The sequence below is a fragment of the Pteropus vampyrus genome, unplaced genomic scaffold, assembly GCF_000151845.1.
Source record: "Pteropus vampyrus isolate Shadow unplaced genomic scaffold, Pvam_2.0 Scaffold300, whole genome shotgun sequence".
NCBI lineage: Eukaryota > Metazoa > Chordata > Mammalia > Chiroptera > Pteropodidae > Pteropus > Pteropus vampyrus.
The window spans coordinates 561,865-579,548 of NW_011889081.1; the positions used below are offsets into that span (position 1 = coordinate 561,865).

The 17,684-nt window shown below is 44.0% G+C and overlaps 1 long non-coding RNA gene across 1 annotated transcript in view; it reads right to left on the reverse strand.

The window, feature by feature from the left end:
- The window catches only part of LOC111730042, a 39,757-nt gene that overhangs the window by 10,175 nt on the left and 11,898 nt on the right, over positions 1 to 17,684 (reverse strand). The window lies entirely within an intron of this gene.

Consider the following 17,684-nt stretch of genomic DNA (forward strand, 5'->3'; position numbering starts at 1 on the left):
TTGCTTAGACTCTGAGCCACATACAGGCAACCTCTGCATCTATACTTCTGTGTCTCCTGCACCTAGCAAACATAATATGCTCAGTAAGTGTGGAGTGGATGGAAAGATGGTTAAGCGTGTTCAAAGCAATTTGTTCCCTTGGGAAATCTAACCCCCTTGTCCCCAGCAAACACGTAGCCAAGTATTAAAACTATAGTCTTGATCTCACTTGTGTTGTGTGACCTTGGAATGGTCCCATAGCCTCTATGAGCTGTTTACTCAGCTACAAAGTAAAAACTGCCTCACAGATAAGTTGTAAAAATTAAGTAGAAAAAAGAGGTTATTTAAATCAAAGCTTCAAAGCTTATACACAAATGTTCACAGCAGCACTATTCACAAAAGCCAAAGGGAGAAACAATCCAAATGTCCCTCAGCTGGTGAATGGATATATCAAATGTAGACTATCTAAACTACAGAATATACAGCCACAGAAAGGAATAAAGTACTGATTCATGCCACGAAATGGATGAGTCTTGAAAACTTTATGCTCAGTAAAAGAAGCCAGACACAAAAGACCACATATTGTATAATTCCACTTATATGAAATGTCCAAAATAGGTAAATCTGAACACAGGAAGCAGATCAGTGGTTGCTGGGGGCTGGGAGAGGGAGGAATAAGGAGTGACTGCTAACAGGTATAGGGTTTCCTTTTTGGATGATGAAACTACTCTGGGACTAGATTGTGGTGATGGTTGCACAGCATCATGAATGTACTAAATATCACTGAATTCATACACTTGCAAGTGGTCAAAATGGTAAAATTTATCTTATGTGTACTGGACCTCAATAATTTTTAAAAATTCTTATGTGGAATTTCCAACAAATAACCTTCCTAGAATTTTTTTAGAAAACATTAAATGGGATAGATAATATATGGAGTTAATGTATTAACTCCCTTCTTGGACGGTTAATCCACCCTGGCTGTTTTCATAATCATAATGAACAATCATTTGTTCTCCCTATAAAAACAGGATCTACTGAGCAAAGGAAAGCACCAATCTAATTTGTTCCCTAAATCTTCACAACAGTGGAATTGTTATAGGAGTCCAAAATATTTCACATGGTTTGACCTTTCTTATTGGGGTAAAATACATATAAAATTTACCACTTTTACATTTTAGAGTGTACAATTCCATGGCATTAAGTGCATTCACAATGTCGTGCAACCATCACCACTATCCATTTCCAGAACTGCTTCATCACATAAAATGTGCCATCTTGTTACATTCCAGGTGTTTTGATCCTCAATGGAGCCGGGGGAGAATTATCAATTTGGACTTTGTTCAACCACAGATAAAAAAGGGAGAAAACAGGAGCAGGCCCATGAACTCTGCGATGTGTGCCTGTGAGGCATTCGCAGCATGACGGGCTCGGGGTCCTCGGGCTGCTGCTGCCTGTCCTGCTGGGATGGGCCAGTGGCCACCCCATTCACACGGAGAAGAACTTCAACAAGCTGCTGCTGATCTCATCTGATGGCTTCCACTGGGACTAAGACCAGGACGTGCACATCCCCAACATGGATCACTTGGCCCAGGAGGGTGTGAAGGCCAAATACCTCATCCCACCCTTTGTGACAATGACCTCCCCATCCCACTTCACCACCATCTCAGGTAAACTCCACTCTGCAGACAGACTGCAAATGCTGATGGAAGTCGCCAGCATCTGTCATTCCCTAGACAGACCTCACGCCGGGTTAGCTCTGGGGAGACCGAGGCAGCTCATGCAACTTGGGATCAACCTCTGAAAGAAGCACTAACTTAGAACACACTGGGATTTCAGGGTTAATTCTAAAACCTCATAGGCTACAAAGCCCTGGCCTGCAGTCAGAATCAAGCTCAGAACTGCAGACTCCTAAGGGATCTACCTGCTCCCCAGGCCTACCCTTCCCTCCACTCTGTCTTTCACACAGTGGCTGGTGATCTTTTTTAAAAAGTAAATCATTAAAAGAATTTTATAAAAATAGTAAACCTGTAAAGTTTAAATAATTCAGTTAGGTCAGGTAACTCTCCTGCTTAATACTGGAGAGTTGGAGGGACACCAACGCTCTTTGAAGAGAATGCAAATTTTGTCTTTCTGTGGCCCAGAAGGTCCCCATGGCCTGGTTCCTGACCTTCTGTCTCCTGGCCTCTTTCATCTCTCTTCTCCTCAAGTGCTTCCCTCCAGATCACAAAGGCCTCCTGCCTGTGCCTCCACTCAGCCCCGCCTGCCTCAGGGCCCTTGTCCATGTTGGTTCCCCCTGCTTACCTGGAGCATGAGTTCCACCAACTCAGACAGACATGAGATAAGCAAACACGCTAACAGACCTCACTACAATTTCGAGAGGCACCAAGAAGGAAGAGGAGCGTTGCTCCAGGAGAAGATGGACAGAATGAGCTGATTTGAAATTGGAGAGGTGAGAAAGGGGTCTCTGAGATGGAGCAGTTGAGCTGCAAGTGAAAGAGACTTCTAACGACAAGAGGAAGGAAAAGTCTTTTAGGTAGGGGGAACAGCATGTGTGAGGCCTCAGTGACAAGAAGGAATATGGTTATTCCAGAATCCCAGTTGCAAAGGACTCTACTATAATGAGAATAATAATAGCCTGTTTCTCTAACATGGGCACTGTAGGAGGTGCTATGTTTTCATCATCTCTAATATGATACTGCAAAGCGGTGTTGTCCCCACTCCACAGATGAGAAAACTAAAGCTCAGAAAGGCTGAGTAACTGGCCAGTCACGTGGCCAGGAAGTAGGAAAGGGGAAAGTCAGACCTGGAACCAGGAACCAGTTCTGCCCAGTTCTGAACCAGAATTCACAGACCCCTGTCTCAGGGCAGAAAGGGATGCCTGGCAGTATGAGCCTCACCCCTGTCCTGAGGGCCACTCCCTGAGGTCCAATGACATGCCAACTACTGGTGCCTTTTGAGGGGAGAGAGTTTTATTGCTTCTATTAGACTCTCAAAGTGGCCCTTGAATCAGAAACTTAAAAAATAAAGCTGAACAGTGACTCGGAGGGAGATTTGCTGAGAGAGATTTTCCTACATGTAAACTCTTTGAGAGGCAAGTCATTTGGGAACTATTAGCTCCGGGAAGCAGGAACTAAATAGCCCTTTTCTGGAGAAAGCAAATGCCACTTCCCTGCAGCTTTAACTTTCTAACACTTAAAAGATCTCCCGTGGGTAGATGCTGGGTCCCTGGACACTGAGAATACGAACGCACAAAATATTATAAGGCTTGCCCACCTTTTATTTATTCCCAGGAGGGTTTTAATGAGAAGATGTAAACAGTGAGAGCAAATTTTAAAAATTACAAAACCACCCCAACTCCTCTCCTTTGTTCACTGCCAATGGGGAATAGAAACAGGACAGCTCCAGTGGAGGGTAATTTGGCAACTTCCAACGCAATCACAAATGCATAAACTTTCTTATTTGGTAATTCCACTTGTAGGACTTCTATATATATATAGAAGTGTGTGTGGAAAATGATGTATATTCAGTTAGTCATTGCATTAGTGTTTGTAATCACAAAAGAAAACAAACACAACCTAACTATCCATCCAGAGGGGAATGGCTAAATAAAACATATCCATAGAATGGCATACTCTGTCACCTTTAAAGAAAAAAATGAGGAAGTTCTTAGTGCCCAACAGGAAGCTATCTCCAAGATGGATCAAGTGACAAAAGTGAGATGCAAAGAATGTGTGCAGCATGTCACATTCTTTGCATCTCACTTCTGTCATTTAACTTATATATATATACAAATGCTAATGATCCACTGGAGCAGTCCTATTTCCATTCCCCACTGGCAGTGAACAAAGGAGAGGAGTTGAATGTCCCATCTTCAGAGCCTCTAGGCAACAGTTATATATCCTGGATAGGTTGTATTCATGAAAGAGAGGACACCCCGGACCCAGCAAAACCACTGATATTCATCTTCGCGAGCTGGGCTCAAGGCGACCTCTGTCTGACTCCACTGTGGAAAAGAATTATCCATAATAGAAAAAATAATGGATAAAAATTGGTGCTGCCAGCGCCCAAAGACCTCATCAGATTCCAGGGGGTAGGCCTGACACAAACTATGATAAAAAGGCCTCTCTTGGCCCAACGACTAATTAACTGGTGTTCTTACGAACACCTCTGGGCAATTTAACACGGGAGAGAAGTGATGACAGGGAGCCCCGCAGTACTGCTTTACATCTCAGCTGCGAATTAGGATGGCACAGCTCTGACAAGGGCTCAGGTGGAAGAAGCCACATAGCCACCCCTCCGAGCATCCTAGACAGATTCCAAGGAACTAGGGTTAGGTGGTCCCAGGCAGAGTGCACAGCCAGAGAGGCCACGCAGCACGCACAGGGCCCATGAGTGACCCCCGCTAAAACACAGCTGACTTGGCTGCCCGAGTCAGAACCCTGAGCCACCCGGGGTATAGTCCACATCCGGGCAGCAGGACCTCACCATGCTTGAGAGCTGTCAGGTGTGTGGATATCGCAGCCCTCATCCAAGCCAGGATCACATGATTCTCATCAGCTTTCCCTGCTACTGGGAAACTCTTCTTGGAGTTTTTTTAGTGGGTTTTGGCTGTATATATTCTTTCATTAGATGATTATTGTTTGAGCATCTCCATGGGGCCAGGCAGTAGGGATGGTGGCAACTATATACATATGTCTCCAGGGTCTTGCCATCTTTCCAGAGTTTGTCCTACAACATAGGCTCATGTCCCCTCTGCTCCCAAATCCCACAGACCTTTAGGTGGAGGTTGCTTCTGTTTCTCTGTAGTTCCACCAGGGAGACGGAAAAAGAGCTACTTTCCTGGGATCCTTCCTTCTCTTTGCATCCTTCTCTGACAGCTCAGGGCATCAGACAGAGAACGTTGATCTTACTGACTTACATCCTCCCAAACCTTTCTCTGTACCCCACTCCAATCCTCCATCCAAACCATGGTGTTCTCCCTGGGTCTCTGTCTTCAGATGGCCATCTTCTTATAAGGACTCTAGTCATTTGGATTAGGGGCCAACCCTACTCCAGTATGACCTCATTTCTGCAATGACCCTATTTCTAAATAAGGTCACATTCTGAGGTCCTGAGGTTTAGGGCTTCAACATATCTTTTTTAAGGAACACAATTCAACTCATACCAGTCCTATAATGCATAATTAATTGGTAGCTTCGGGTATGACTACATCCAGGTCCTCAAATTATGTCATCAGAATGATCGATTTCTCTCTCTTTCCCACTCCTTCTCCTTCTCTTTTTATTTCTCTTTTCTAAGAGGGACCAAAAATCTCAAGATTGACTGTCATTGGGTCAATTTGCTTCTCATAACCAATCATTTTGGCCAGGGAGGTGGAATGACGCTGAACACCCAAGCTGAGACCACATGCCCACCTCCAGATCAGAGTAGGGGTGGCAAACCACCTGGATTGCGAGTGGTAGGCTAGTGAGTCCCCAGAGAAAAATCAGGGACTGCTATCAGAGGGAGGAACAATGGAAGAAGGACTGGCAGAAACTGCAGAAGCTCACCACACCAGCCTGGACCCAGCAGTGCAAGGATGGGGGTTTGCAGTCCAGAGACCCAGTACTCAGTCTCAAGAAAGCACAACTCCATCCATGGGGCTGCCCACAGGGCATGACTCCCAGTGGATGTGGTAACCACACATAAAAACAGCCACTTCCCAGCACTGTCCCTCCATCTCCCTGAAATCTGTCACAATTCCCTTCAGATCTTACCAAAATGAAAAGCTATTCTCCGAGAGTTAGCAGCTCATTCTGCTAGTTGAAATTACCTGATTTTCTCTCTCTCCAGAAGCCTGTACTTACTGCTCCATCACTGGTAATGACAATGAACATTTCTGCAATCTCAGTTTTTATTGCAAAGTTATGCTGCTGAAACTAAGGAAATCCCACCAAGCCAATAGTGGGTAGATAGGAAGTCTGACGGAGGCAGCATATATTTTCTCCCCCAAGGAACTAACTGAAATTAAGAAGCTATCACTGCTAGGTTTCGGACAAAAGCTATCAAAAGCATAAGCCATGATATTACAATTTGACAATTTTAGATCAGTCAAATGGATATGGCCCTGGGGTGAAAAGGAGACACTCCCTAACTAGATGATGGTCAAGAATAATAAAAGTGAGGTCCCATCTGCTCAACATTTTCTCCTTCTTTGAAAGGACACTCAATGTTAGCTTCAGGGCCCCTGCTGGCCAGAAATTAAGTCTCTCCCAGTTTCAGAACCCCACTTCCTGGGCAACCCCAAAACCAGAGTAACCATGTAGATTGTGTACGGCACAATTCTAGGGGATGGGGGTTCATGAATACCATGTGGGTGGTGCCCCCTGGAGGTGTGCAGAGCACAACTTGCACAAATGACCAGTTGCTTACATTCTATCCCAAAATCAACCTACAGGAGATAAAAATTCCCCATCGATAGACTAGGTCATCAGTCCACCTCTCCTTCGACATGAGACATGAGCAGAGGAAATATGGCCAAATGTAGTTGGACGATCTTTAGGACTAAATCAGAGTTTTTTAACATTGGTCCTATTGTCACCTGGGGCCAAATTGTTCTTTGTCTTAGCGGGGCCTGTCCTGTGCATGTAGAGTGTTTAACAGCATCCCTCGCCTCTACTAACTAGATGCAAGCAGCATCCCTTCCCCAATTTTGACAACCAAAATTAGCTCTAGACATTGCCAAATGTTCCTAGGGGTGGGGCAAAATCAACCCCTAGTTGAGAAGTCCTGGACTAGATGTGTAATATGCAAATCACATGTAAATCAGAGAGCCAAAGGTCACATATGTGATACTCTCGTGAGTGGGGGGAAAAGCCTGAAAGAAGTAAGGGGTTTAGGGAAAGAGAAAGGAAATTAAATTCCTGCTGCTGCCAGTAACAATAAAGCCCAGCAGATGTTGGAAACCTAGTTATAAGATACTGTAAACCTTAATCAGCTCCCATCCTGCTCCACTAGCAACAGCTCTCTGCTGAAAAAGTCCTGGAAGTCAACAAAGCCCCAGACACAGGCAAACAGAGCAAAGAAAACCACAGATTGAGACAGAAAAAAGAGATGTCCCTCCAATACCTGTCGTTTCCACAAAGGGAGAAAAAAAATGGAGTCATGAAAAAAATTGAAAATAAGGAAGGCTGGGAAACAAGATATCTCCTAACTTTTCATTATGCAAATGTCTGCAGAAAAAGCAGAGAACATTGAGCAACGAACCGCCACGTACCCAGCACCAAGCTGCAAGAACGTGTCCACATTTTGCCAGTCTTGCTCCACTCTCCCCACACAATACCTCTTCTTCCCTTTCTTGCTTTCCTTTCCTTTCTTGCTTTCCGAAATCTTTTAAAGCAAACTCCAGATATCATGTCATTGGATCCATAACACATCAGTATGCATTTTTAACCTAGGGTTTGGTTTGGTTTGGTCTTTACATAACCTCTCTGCCATTTTTAACAGATTTAACATGAAGAAAGTAGAATTCTTGCAGGTGGAGAAAAGATCTAACTGCCACCTCAGAGTTTCTCCAACTAGTGCTACTCAAACTTGAATGTGTATGTGAACCACCTGGGAATCCAATTAAAACGCAAATTCTGGTTCAGCTGGTCCAGGCTGGGGCCTGAGAGTCTACAGTTCTACCAAGCTCCCAGATGTTGCTGTTGCTAAGAGTCCACAGATCACATAAGAGGAAGGGTCAGCCCAAAACACCACAGCAACCAAGCAAAAAATCATGTCTTCCATGGATTCCAAGGCCTTGAGTGAAAGGAGAGGCTGGAACCACATATTAGTTTCCTGTGGCTGCTATGACAAAGTACCATAGACTGGTGGCTTAAAGCAACAAAATGTCTACAGGCCAGAAGTCCAAAATCAAGCACCAACAGGGCCGTGCTCCCTCTAAAGGTTCTAGGAGAGAATCCTCCCTTGCCTCTTCTGGTGGTTGCCAGCATTCCTTGGATTGTGGCAGTATCACTCCAGTTTCCGCCTTCCTGGTCCCACTGCCTCCTCCTGTTCTCTCCTCTTCTGCCTCTTATAAGGACACTGGCCTTTGGATTTAAAGCCCACACAGATAATCCAGGATGATCTCCTCATCTCAAGATCCTTAACTTAATTACTTATGCAAAGACCCTGTTTCCAAATAAGGCAGCATTCACAGAATATGGACATATCTTTGGGGAGAAGGGGGCACCACTCAGCCCACTACAATGAAAAGAGAAAAAATGAAGCAAGAAAAAAATCCAGAAGAGAGGACAGATCCTGTTTCCGTGACAGTGGCCAGTAAGTCAGGCCAAGGGGAGAACTGTGTGTCAATACTGAGTTGAGTTCCCAACTGGAACTCAAGGGCAGCCTTTTGCTTCCAGCTCCTTGAAGAAAGAGCACTCCCATTTCTGACAGCAGATTAAAGGAAGATTAAAGGGGATGAGAAAGCGCATTCTTTGTTGGCTTAGTTCCTAAAGAATTGGGCCTCTGCCTTTGGGCCATTCTCAAGTCTGCTCAAGGATAAAATGATTTATTGATGGCAATAATTAAAAAGCAATGTCAAAAAGAAGCAGTGTCAGTATTTCTCATTTGCATTTACACATGAGCAAGAGCAGCTTGGTAAAATGGGCAGGCTAGGGCTTTATTTTCTCCATCCAGAAAAGGGCTGCCACCTGATGATGCTACTGTTGGGGGCAAGACTCATTTCTATAGCAGGAGTTGAAAAGGTATTAAATCTCAGATGGTATACTGGGCCACCTGTTCTCATTTCAATACTTTTGTTATGGGTCCAGTGGATTATCAATGGGTGGCACTCTGGGTTGTAGACTTGAGCCCCACTGGGGGCTGTTTTTCCATCAGTGCCTTGGCTGTGATTTTGAATGAGTTTGTCTGCTCAAGATTGGATCATTAGCTTGATTTAAGGTGGTTGGTTGACCTGATCTGGCAGCTGTTCTTCCGCACTGATTTCAGACTAGCTGGTGAATAAGACATTTTCTTCTTTGGTTTTGGGAATGCAAACTTAATGAAGAACTGGACCTCGCAAATCGAAAGGAAAGTGAAGATATGTTTATAGTGTATATGGTACGTTCAAAGGAATTAGCGAACAACACATAGTAGGTCCTCAAATTGCTGTCTAATAAGTGAATGCATAAAAGTCTGTCTATGACCAAATGGACTATTTGCAAATATATACTGTTCCACCTGAAAATTAGTAGGTAGGAACAGAGCAAATGTTTGGGGAGGGAGATGATCTTATTGAGTTATTAAGTTATAGCATGGTTTATTTTAACCCCACTAAAGTATTTTTCCCAATCAACTTCAGACTAAATCAAGTTCTGCTTCCTACTTGTTCAGATCATACCTGGCTGTCTGCAAATAGGGCAGGGGTTAGGAGGGAATTTGTTCAATTAAAGTCAATAAGCATTTGTTGAATGCCTACTAAGGGTAAAGGCTTATGCTCTATGCCATGGAGATACCAAAATAAATGAGGCACAGCCCCACTCTCAACCATGTTAGGAAATGACAATTATAAAAAACAGAAATTCATGCTAGCTCAAGGAAAAGGACCGCAGGCAAACTCATGGATATGGGAACCAAATTAGAAGCATTTAGAGAATGGAAACTTCCTCTTTCTGGCTCTCGGAAGCCCAGTGGTCTCTCTCATCAATCGCATGGACTTTCTTTGCTTTTCTCACCGGAAACCAGTTTCCCCTTTTCACTCATGGTCTACCATGCTAGACAGCAGAACCCACCGACTGATTAGTTGCTATGTCTCTTGATTCAAGTCTTGAGAGAGAGAGAGAGAGAGAGAGAGAGAGAGAGAGAGAACTGGGTTTCTGGCCAACCAACTGAATATGGGAAGGAGATGTCACATGGTCCAAATCTGATGCCTAAACCTGCATTTCAGTAGGGCCTATGAGTAGGGGGCTTCTAAGAAAGGGTACTCATGAACACTACAGGCACTCCAGGACATGTTCTTCCTATTTTTAACTCTCTCTCTCTCCTGCCCCCTAGATTATTAGTACAGGAGACAATAAAGAATAGCATTTGGCTCAAAATATTTGAGGAAGGGAGGGAGAAAAGAAACATTAGGACCAAACTTTGAACTTCATGGTTTCCTAAACTTACTCTGCAAGTACTTGAGAAATAAATGTCAGTCAGTCCCTGGGAGCCAAGAGGAGCTGAATCCATCTGGGTTCATTCCCAGACCTGAAAGCTCCGCTGGGTGAATTTACCAACACCTTGCCGCATCTGATTTGGTGTGGGTGGCTGCATTGTACCCTGATTAAAGCATAATTAGCAAGCAGCAGGAATCTCATTCACAAGGAGAGCTCATCCTATTTCCTGTTTAACTTGCATAATTACCCACATCACCAGACATTGAAATGAAATGGATGACAGACTCTCAGAATGACAGAGCTAGAAAGGCCCTTGGAAATTAATCTGGCTTGTTTTACAAAGAAGGAAACTTGAGGCCGAGAGAAAGACCGAGGGCTTACAAGAGCCAAGACCAAATCCGGGTGTCCCACCTCTGAGTCCAGCCCTCTTTCTACAGTATCGTACTACAGGGAGGGCAGCACCCTCTGACCCAAGTGAAACCCGCTCCTGTGCAGCTTTTGGAACTCCAGGCACAGCCAACAGTGTCGCCTTCACATAGTTTTTCCAGCCAGGTCTCTGGTTGTCTCCAGAGTAGAAAATGCAATTTAAGTAAAACTGTGAATGTTGCTCCCTGCAGCTGTTTGTTCCTTAGCTCTTCCTCTCCTCTGTCTTGTTTTGCCCACATTCCCGGACTGGCCCTTGACCGGGATAAAGAAGTTTGAGCAGCAGGAAGGAAGAATCAAAGGGGCCGTGGAAACCTCTGCTAGGTCATTAGTGGTCCCCAGCTGCTGGTTGGATTTAGAACATGCATTTAAGTGTCAGGGTGGAAATAACCCAAATACCACAGAGATGGTTCCTTTTGTGCAATTACTGGGACTAGCCGTGCCACAGAATGGAAGGGTCATGCTCCCTGAGCTCATTTTAGCTTAGTTGTTTGAAACTTGGGTAACATTACTTTGAGGGGAAAATGGATTCTATGATTGGTTACCAGGCTAGTCTACTTAACTGAAATTATAATTGACCCCTGAGTCCCAGGACACCCAAGTAGCATCCTTAAGGTGCAGCAGGGGGAAGTCTGTGCCCGCAGCTTCCTCCAGTTACTCCTCCCAAGTCCTCCCAGTGGCTCTGGACCCCCAAGCTTTCCCAGATACTGCAGTGAGCGAGGTTTTGATGGCTGCCTGCCCTCCCCCAGTCCCTCAGGAGGGCTTCTGCATTTCAGAATTATGGGTAATCTGACAGAATTAATGCATGTAGGTTAATGACTAACATGCATGTGTGAATGACTAAGAGCTCCTCAACCAATGGTTCTATCATGTTAGTGGGCACTAAAACCACCTAGAGAGTTTATTAAAATGCAGGCTCCCAGACCCCATTTCAGAGGTACAGATTCAGCTAGAGCTAGAATAGGGACAAGGGAATCTGTGCAACAAGCAACTCAATTGATTCTAATGATGGTGGTAGAAAATACCATGGAGAAACACTTGAATAGGTGAAATGGCAGATGTTTGTTATCCCCAGGTGATTTGCTTTCTACTGGGCATAAAGATAAAACAGAATCCAGGATACTGCAGGCTTAAGAAAAGGCAAAGTCGAGCTACTCCCTGGGTAAATTATCTCTGTGCTTCCATTTCATCTGCTAGGATGTGGCATGGCTCAGCCATGAGAAAGCTCAGGCACTATAACAAGAAGAGGTCTCGTTGTAGACTTCAGAAGGATGCCATGATTCATTTGCAAGGCTTAAAAGGTTCTTGCCCATTACAGCCTCAACCTACCTGTAACAAAGTGCTCCCACTCAAGGTATTCAATCCTCACTCCTGAGAGACCGGATAACAGAGAGAATAAGAGCACCAGCTATAGATGCCCAACATCAATCAGGCATTGGGAACGCAGGTCAAAACCACAAAGAGACACCCTTTCACTAACTGCTAGTTGGCCATAATCAAAAAAAAAAGAAAGAAAGAAAAGAAAAAGAAAAAGAAAATAATAAGTGTTGGCAAGGATGTAGAGAAATTGGAACCCTAGACATTGCTGCTGGGAATGTAAAATGGTGCAGCCACTGTGGAAAACAGTTTGGCAATTCTTCAAAAACTTAAACATAGAGTTACCATAAGACCCAGCAATTCTACTCACAGGTATCTATCCAAAGGAATTAAAAGCAGAGACTCTAACAGATACCTGTACACGAATGCTCATAGTAGCATTACTCACAGTAACCGAAAAAGTGGAAGCAACCCAGATGTTCATCGGCTGATGAATGGAGAAACACATTCTGGTCTCTTCAGATATGAAATATTATTCGGCCATAAAAAGGAATGAAGTACATGTTACAGAATGGATGAACCTAGAAAACATTATGCTCAGTGAAAGAAACCAGAGACAAAAGGTCAATATCGCATGACTTCATTTCTATGAAATGTCTGGAACAGACAAATCCATAGAGACAGAAAGTAGATTTGTGGCCACCAGGGGGCAAACAAATACAGGGTCTCCTTTTGGGGTGATGAAAATGTCTTGGAACTGGACAGAGGTGTTATTACACAATAATGTGACTGCACAAAATGCCACTGAATCGTATGTTTTAAAATGTTAATGGTTAAAAAAGAGAAAAGAAAAACATAAATATTTTTTAAATGTTCATGTTTAATTTTAAGTTATGTGAATTTTATCTGAATAAAATAACAGGCTAACCTCCCAGGTTGAAAGCCCAGCTCTGCCTCATGACCATGAGCAAACTCTGTGCCTCAGTTTCCTGTAAAGGGGGAAATCGCTAAAGCAGACTATAATAATAGCCACTTGCAGGGCTATTGGGAGAATTACATGAATGAATATCCCTAAAGGACTTGAGAGAGGTGCTGGCGTATGGCATGATGGTAAATGGGTGCCACTATTGCCTCACATAAGCCCCACCCCATTACACAGGCAAACCAAGGCCAGGAGAATTAAGGGCTTGTTCAAGTTCGCACATCAAGTTCAATAGCTAAGTTGGGGTTGGCACCCAGCTCTCACGAACTCTAGGTCTCTGCCCTTCCCCTGCCAACAGTCTGATTTGATCCCTGACTAGGAATCTTGACACTTCAAGGCCCCAATCCCTGGCAGCAGCACAACTTTCTAGTGACCCAGCATGTGGTTGGCTGCCTGGCCTACCTACAAAGTGGAAACAGCTATTTAAAGCTTTATAGCAACTACTGTTTTTGTTTCTTCCCAGTTGAAAGCCTTGGCCACCTTAGGGGGACTTTACTTTACCCACCAGCAGCCTGGTGGCAACTCTGACCCAGCAGAGAGCTTTTCCCTACCTACTCTGTTCCCATGACCAGCAATGTCCTGCCTCAGTTTACCTTAGACATTAGAAAAATCGTCACTATCTTGTTACAGTCAGTAGGGTCACCCAGAGTCTTTCTCTTCTAGGAGGCGGGGGAAGAAAGCGCTCAGTTCTTCCCTTAGACTGCCCCCCACGTGCACTTCCCTTTTCCCTGGTAAGATCAAAGGTTTTTTTTTTTTTATACTTTTCAACTCCTATGTATTCAGGAACAATCTAGCTTATTCACATTCCCCAACATCCACCTTCCTCCCTCAAGTAGACAGAAATAAGTCTACACCCATCCATGTCTAGAGAGCCTTCCTGATTCCATTGGTTTCCTCAAATGGCGCAACCCATGGGAGTCCTTGGAGAAATCCTGCGAGGTTTGCTGAGAATCCGTCCCACTAGATGTTCAATATTGAATCACATCATCACAAGTAGAAGATAAGAAAAATAATCCCACAGGAAGTGTCCAAATTCTAGGCTCTTAGCTCCTGGACACAGAATAACCTGGCTTCCCTATGTTCTGACTTCCTTCCTCCTTCATCAGCTTTCATAGCCAACACCAGCTTCCCCCTGGGCTGTGAAGTCTGTTTTGACAGGTCTGAGATGCGATTAGCCCTTCCTTTGTGGCTACCAATATTTATACCACCAGACAAACAAGTCTGAAGCCCCAGGGTGGCTACCTGGAACGAGAGCCCACCAGAAGACACGGGCCAACCAAAAGGATGTCAGGGAAGGTGATCTTACGACCACATTAATACCCCTAGCAGCATTTGTTCATAGAACTTATCAGTACCTTCCCTTCTTTATCCCCAAGGTCGCTGGATTGAAGATCATGGAATCACTCATAACATGATGTTTAACACTGAGACATGCTGGAAGTACTCCTTCAAGACCACACAGAACAAGACTGAGTGGTGGGACAATGGTGTTCTCCCTCTCTGGATCACAGTCCAGAGACAGGTACCAACAGAAACTCTAGGCTGGCTTCCAAGGCTGTTGACTCTCATTCCTAGGCAAGTGGGACGGGAGTTAGGAGCTGTGTGACATTGGGCAAGTGACTTAACCTCTCTAAGCATGTTTTACCTAAACATGTAATAGGGATCATGATGATGTGCTTATGTAATATAGTTGATGTAAGGATTAAATGAGAGATGCGTGAAAAGCAGTGAGCACAGAGGAAATGCTCATTACGTTTTAGCTGTTAACAATGGACAAGTCTCTATGAGGGCTGAGACGGGCTTTAGCCATGATTGTACCTCCAGGGCTCACCACAGGGTCTGGACTCAGCAGTTTTTTAATAAATATCTGTTTATACACTTGCCTCAGACTTCGGCTTAAAAGCCCCTAGGAATGAAGATGACCATTTAATGCATCTTCAGACCATGAAAAGCTCTGATGAGAACATCTGCTTGAAAGGATTCCAATGACCATTCATTATTGCTTTGAAAAGGCAGAAATTGGAGATATGTGTTTCACTCCCAGCCCCAAAACCTGTTGCCAGATTTGCATTTTCTCAATGAGCTTCCATAGTTGTCATTTTAGAATAGGACCTCTTTCTTCCCCGAGACATCAGCCTTTGCTCCTAAGCTATCCTGGCACTTCATCTCTGTGCTCCAAGCCCACTCCATGCATGTCACATTGCAAGGTGGTGTAATCCAGCAGCTCAGAACCTCAGGCTGTATACTCACACTCCTGAAGCAGGAGCTTGGCCCACTCTGCCCTTCTCCAGCTGTATGACCTTGGGCAATGACTTCCTCTCTGTGCTTGAGTTGCCCCATTCGTAAAATGAAGATTGTCAGAGTGCCTGTGTCATAGGTCATTGGGAGGATTAACTGAGATATTGCCTGTAAGATGCTTAGAACTAAATGCTCAAAAACTATTAGTCATGCTTATGAATGGAGGCGGAATCATTTTAGCACTTCTTCAGCTGGTCACTACAGCTCTAGGCCAGAACTATCCAGTGGAACATTCTGTGATGAGGGACAAGTTCAACTGTGCACTGTCCAATATGGAAGTCACTAACTACAGGCAGTTATTAAGCCCTTGAAATATGGCTAGTGAGCCTGAGGAACTGAATTGTAATTATATTTAATTTTAATTAGTTTCAATTTAAATTTAAATACCACACATGGTTAGGAACTACCATAATGGACGATGCAGCTCTAGAAAAATACGGAGGGTTGGCAATGATCCTATCCTACCTCAGGTTCATTTTTTCCCTGTTAAGCCCTAGATCCCTTCCTCTCTGTCATGTTTTTAAGCTTTAAGGCATAGACTATGCAAATAAATTCTGTCCTCCCACAAAAATAACACTTATAACACTTACTATGAGCCAGGCACTGATTTAAGTGTTTTACACATATTAATGTATAACAATTCTAAGATGGGTGCTATAATTATGCCCATTTAACAGATGAGTAAACTGAGGCACAGAGCAGCACCATAACTTCTCAAAGTCACAAAGCTAGTGTAAGGCAGAGCTGAATCTTAAATACTCTGGACTCAGCAACTCTTAACTCTTAACCATGATATATTATCTCTGTAGCCAACACATTTAGCAATAGATTTCATAGTGACTCTTCTAGTTGCCTAGTTGCTGGAGAGGTCTAGCTAATCTTCCTTATTCACTATTCAAAATCCAGGGCCTCTCTAGTCTTTTGCCATGATGTTTGTTCACTGGCACGAGGCCTCTGGTAGCATTCTGCTTTCTTATCGTTTTTCTTATTCATGGTTCTGTCTCATTGCCATTTATTTGCAGGACATTGTTTCCTTCTGCTCAATTCATAATCAGAATGTTTTTCTTCTTTGCTGAATTCATAAGTGGTTGTGCAAAAAGAGGATCTGGTATAGGGCCAGGCGACTGACAACACACCGCTCATTTAGCAGGTGAACGTCAAATTGGTGTATCCCATTCAGCCACTGGCAGCTCCTGCTGCGGGACAGAGCCAGTGGCCAGCTCCCTGAGGGGCTGGCAGAAAAGCTGCTGTAATCAAAGTAAACCTCCAGCCCCAGGCCAACACCCCAGGAACAGCACTCCAGCTGGCCCCATATGCCATTCAGGGCCATACATCTGCATTGCCGTGAAAGACTGTAGGAGGGTGGTCTGCCCCGTATCCAGCTCTGGGAAAATCCATCCTTCTCCCAAGTTTCTTCCAGGTAAGCTTTGTAGAAATTGATGCATGAACCTTTTCTATGACTAAAATGTTTTCCTTCAGTGACACTAATGCTGCCAGAATCCACCAAGATACACGAGAATTGACAAGCCTTGGTGGATGATGCCTAAAAGATGGGATTCCTGACTGCCTTTGTGTCCGTGATTCACAGACCACAAGCATATCCACATTCCAGTAGGACTTCACTAATAGTCAGGGTATAAACCAAGAGGCTCCATTTAGAACGGGCTCAAATTTTCAATGAGTACTTCCAATAACTGAACATAATCAATGGCTGAGGTATTTCTCTAAGTTCAGAAGTCCTAATTCTATTAAAGGCAAGTAACCATGACTGTAAGACCCAGGAAAACCATAAAACCTAGAGGTATGCTTCACCTGTCTCCAGAGAAGCTATAGAGAGTATTAAAGAGGAAATGGCAGAGGGTGATCTGAGTGAGATCTTCAAGAATCTGTGACAGGACCATGATAGGTGACTACCAGGAAGGGATTTGGGGAGAGGGTGGGAGAACAGCTATCATTCTCATTGTAAGCCAGGTCTAGCATCCAAACTTGGAAGAGCTGTGAGCAAAATGGTGCCAGCATCTGCTTAGAAGAGCATTAATAGCAAGATAATGCATCCCAATATTGGCCCAAACTGTGTCTTTATTATACATCATAAAGGCTCTAAGAATAATAATCTGACCTCCAAAAAGGGTGTGAGGGGGAAGAAAACAGAACCTTGGACAGCTAACTGCCTTCTGCTCAGTGACTCCTCCCAAGCACAGCAAAGCAATGAAAACACCCAGAACCAACTCTGACTTCTGAATTTCAAATGCATGGAGTACATCTCTTTCCACTCAATCATTCCCTAGAATGAATAACTAATTCCTTTCTATAACCCACACATACTCCCAACCTGATGAACCATTCATGGGCCTTCCTAAAATGTATGCCTTGTGAAATTAATTCTGTCACCTAAAGGAACAGACAAGACAAAATGCAAAAATTAAACTGAAACCTTTCCTCTAATTATTGGTTCTGAAGAGTTTGGTGGACTCTGAACAAAACTCAATAGTCAGGATTTGCCTGTAGGAAGTACCAACTCTTGTTTTAAAGAAGCAACTTAAGAGTAATAGTCACATTGA